Source organism: Symphalangus syndactylus, chromosome 1 (assembly GCF_028878055.3).
Source record: "Symphalangus syndactylus isolate Jambi chromosome 1, NHGRI_mSymSyn1-v2.1_pri, whole genome shotgun sequence".
Taxonomy (NCBI): Eukaryota; Metazoa; Chordata; class Mammalia; order Primates; family Hylobatidae; genus Symphalangus; species Symphalangus syndactylus.
In genome coordinates this window covers 76,140,518-76,144,869 of record NC_072423.2, presented here as the reverse complement: position 1 = coordinate 76,144,869, position 4,352 = coordinate 76,140,518, and the positions used below count along the sequence as shown (strand labels likewise).

Below are 4,352 nucleotides of genomic sequence, written 5' to 3'. Positions count from 1 at the left end.
TGTACACAGAGGCAGCCATACAACCAGCTGGTCTTCATGGCACTTGTCTGTAGAACTGAGCCAAATGTCACTGGCAGGGAGAGGGCCAGGGAAGGCACCTCTGCCTCCCTCCATGACAGCATCAGGGCTCCATAGTCTCAAGGCCAAAGGACCACTGGCTCCAGTAATCACCTTGTGTGAACATCTGTGCCCCAGCTCTATCTTCTTCTTTTTTTTTTTTTTTTTGAGATGGAGTTTTGTTCTTGTTGCCCAGGCTGGAGTGCAATGGCACGATCTCGGCTCACTGCAGCCTCCACCTCCCAGATTCAAGCGGATTCTCCTGCCTCAGCCTCCAGAGTAGCTGGGATTACAGGTGCCTGCCACCATGCCCTGTTAATTTTTTTTTTTTTTTTTTTTTTTTTTAGTAGAGATAGGATTTCACCATGTTGGCCAGGTTGGTCTTGAACTCCTGGCCTTGGACTCCTGGCCTTGAACTCCTGGCCTCAGGTGATCTGCCTGCCTCGGCCTTCCAAAGTGCTGGGATTACAGGTGTGAGCCACCACGCCTGTCCACCAGCTCTGTCTTTTTAAAGCAGATTCCAGTCACTGGCAAGGTAATTCACATGGCAGGCCCTGCGAGGGCTGCTCTGGGCTTCTATAGCATGCACTACAGAAGAGGATGATAATAATGACCTCATCACAATGTGGAAAGAGGAGTAAATGTGCACCTGGCACATACAAAACACCCAATAGATGGACAACCTCCCAAGGAGACTGCACTGTCATTGGCATGTCCATGTGAACTTGCTCATCAAGTGGCTTTCTGCTTTCACAAGACGGTCTGTGCAGAACGAGAATGCTGACTTGGGGCTCAGGTGGGAGGTTACTGGTGGCAGGAGAGGGGACAAGGGCATGTGGGCGGCGCGAGGGAACGTGGGGGATAAACTTGACCTACTCTAAGTGTTTTTTCCCATGCTGGCTGCATGGGGAAGGGAAGGAGCAGGCTTCAGGAGGAGGGGTAGCAGGAACATAGGATGGGGTAACCTAGCCTCAGAATTTTTCACAATTGGACTTGGGAGAGGGCACCAGTGTTATAAAGGGAAGAGGGCGCCAAGTCGCATAGCTGGGCAGAGGCCAGGGAGGGGAGCCCTAAGTACTGGGCCAACGTGGGGGTGAGAGCCAGGGCACTGGGAAGCAAGGGCTGTGAGTCAGGGATATTTTCCAATCACAGACCTGGGAAAAAACAGAGCTGGAATGCACTTTAAAAATCACATAGCTCGATTTTTATTTTGCACAGAAACTGAAGCCAGGAGTCCCATCTCACAAGGAAAAGTTAGAACTCACACTCAGTTGTGTCCATTTAAATCTAACAACTCACAACTTGTTCATAAATTAATTAATTAGTTAAAATAATTAAAATATAAATTATCCAGACAAAAATTTGAGTCACGGCTTATTTTCCAGCTTTCAGTCACACAGTCAAGAACAAAGTGAGTTTGAATCTGAACACAAGGTTCCAGTATCAGGTACTGAAATCATAGTGCCGTTTATGACTTCATTATCTGTCAGGGAGAGGCTCAGAGAAACAGGAAAAGTTAGTTGTTTGTAGCTACTACATTATCTGAAAAATATCCACACATAAGTCACGTTGGGCTCTAAGGGTTTTACTTTTCACAAGTGGAGAATGCTGGTGAACAGTTGGAAAATAAGAATTCTCTGGGCTTCCTAAACACAATGGCTGCTGTTAAGTTGAATTTATGTATCAGGCCACGGTGGTGAAAATGAAGAATCAGGAACTAAAAGTAAACAACAGGGAAGAGAAACACTCTGTCATAAAATCAGTCTGTGTCTTTTAGACAATTTGAGGGGGGTGGGAAATGGAATTTTTCACATGCTTAGTGCACAGATTTAAACTGTCGATACTTCTTTCGATGTCACAAGGTGAGGGACTTGGAGTATGTGAAAGCTGATGCTCTCCCCAAGGACCCTGGAGAACTAATGCCCGGGCAGGAGGGCTGCCTCGGGAGACTCCAGGAACATGCAGAGGATCCCTTGGCATGACTTTTGGATAAAGCCAACTCTTTGTGAACTCAAAGTGACTTGCTGGTTTCCCCAGAGCACAGCTGGCCCCCAAGGGTGCCTTCCTAGCAGTGGCTTGCATCATGCTCTGATAAGGGCTTCTGTCACCCTACAGATGTGAAAGCTCTCCCCTAACTCGAACATCAGCCAAACACCCCAAGCTACCCTGCAGAGCCAGCGCCTTGGATGTGTGAGGAGTTGCCCCAGCTGGATCAACCAAATCAGGAAGAGACTTTGGCCTTTTCAAAAATAAACTTCTCTGCCCACCTCAATTCGTTCAGCTGAAACAGACCAGGGTGAGTCTTACAGTGTCTTCTCCTATTTGGCTACTTTAGCCTGGGGGACTCACACAGGTCAACCCATCTGAACACATGAAAATAGTTCCCATTTAGGCAACCTCAGTTTCTCTCTTATAATCCCCGCAAAGTCAATATAGACTTTCAAGCTAGATTCTACCCAGCTCCAACATTCAGCACATCACTCACCTGGTGTGAAAGGAGCCCAGGTCAATATCTAGCTAATGTGTGCCCTGCTGAATCTGCCCTATGACTAACTCTTTTATGTGCTTGCTTCTTGTGAGCTGAAAACCAAACAGAAACTATTTACAAAGCCCAGGGGCCTGAATGGGTGGTTCTCTCAGCAGGGGGTGGGGCCCCACCAAGCTTGGGACGGGGTTGTCAGCTCAGGCCTGTTTAGATTTCCCTGACCGCCACTGTCAGCCTTCTCCGGCTTTTGCACAAATTCTATATTCCGCTGACTATAGACTCCCAGCCTCAAATCACTTTGGGAAGCTCTACGAAGAGTCATCTCTGACGTGGGTCTTTGTTGTTATTTCCTGCATGAAAACGGGGGAAGGGGAAAAAAGAGAGACTTTTTTTTACTGTGTCAGAGTTTGTAAAGTGACACTTGAGTAAGTCTGTGGGGTTAGAGTTATTCAGAGCAAAGGCATACTGTGAAGGAAGCCTTTTACAACAGATTGGGTAACAAATCCCGGCCCTGTGTCTTCAGATTTTTCACCTGAAACTAAAGAGCTGCAGCTCAGCTTCCCCCTGGGCACCTCCACTTCAGTTCAACAAGCCCAAAGCCACCCTGATCACCTGCCGTCCTAGGGCCCCTCTCACTCCTACATGAGTCTGCCATTGGCCCAGTGCTTCAAACCCAGAGTCTGCCTCCCCTCCCATCAGTCACCAAATCTCACCAAGTTGGCTTCCCTCCTGCTGCTCACCCCTTTCCACTCTCCCACCACTCTGCTGCTGCCAGTGTGGATAGGCCCGTATCCTCTCCACCTGCACTAGAGTAACAGTCCCCTTGCAAGGGCCCCTGCTTCCAGTTCATCCCTCCAATCCTTGCTCCACACTGCAGTCAAGGGTGAGCTTTCTGAAGCAAAAACTCTTCTCAAGTCATATTCCCTCCTTGCAGGGCTGCCAGGCCTGCAGGGAACATTGTCCAGTTTTCTAGGAGTGCAACTGAGTCAGGGGCAGGGATTCTGGAGGAGGCTGAGATTTGAGAACTCAAACTTGACTCAACTTGTCAGCTCCAGACAAGTTGAGTTTGAAGCAGCTTGAATCATCCTGGAAAAAATGTCATATGGGAAGTAGATAATCTGTGTAAAGCTCGAAAGAAATGCAGTGGCTGGAGATGGGCCCTGGAAAAACAGGCTTTATCTCTGGCCCTGTCCTCCACAGATCCCGCTGTCCTGCACCATGCTTTAGACACACTGGCCTGCTTGCAGTTCCACACACCTTTCATGCCCTCCTCTCCTGGAGCTTCACAGATGGAGACCCACATTCAGAAACACTCTCTCCAGCCTTCTCACATGCTTTGCCTGCCAGCGCTCTACTTGTCCTTCAGGACTTGGTTTCAACAGCAACCCCAACAGGATGTGCTCCCAAAGCACACGCACTTGCCACCAGGGCCACAGTGATTGTTCATGCTGAGAATAACTATTTCCTGTCTTCTCCCACCACTAGACTCCAAGATCTGGGGTATGTGCTCAGTAAATATCTGTTAAGCAAAAGAATGATTAATTGTTTAATTATTTATCTACAGTATCAAGAAGTTCTATAAGCCCCAGGAAAGATAAAGAAATGCACACCTAGGCATATCATCATAAAACTGCAAAAAAAAAAGACAAAAAGAAAATCTTAAAAGCAGCCAGAGAAAAAAAATTCAAGTACCTTCAAGTGAGCAATAGATTGACAGCTAATGTTCCACACAGAAAAACCAAAAACCAAAAAAAAAAAAAAAAGAAGGCAGCAAAACAATGCAATGGTATGTATCTACAAAGGACAGAAG

The 4,352-nt window shown here is 47.4% G+C and overlaps 1 long non-coding RNA gene across 1 annotated transcript; it reads left to right on the top strand.

Moving 5' to 3' along the window:
• Positions 1-1,628: 1,628 nt before the first annotated feature.
• On the top strand, positions 1,629-3,995 carry LOC134732020 (uncharacterized). The gene is made up of 3 exons (XR_010114849.1): positions 1,629-1,780; positions 2,173-2,353; positions 3,743-3,995. It is a non-coding gene; the product is annotated as an uncharacterized lncRNA (long non-coding RNA).
• The last annotated feature ends 357 nt before the right edge of the window (positions 3,996-4,352 follow it).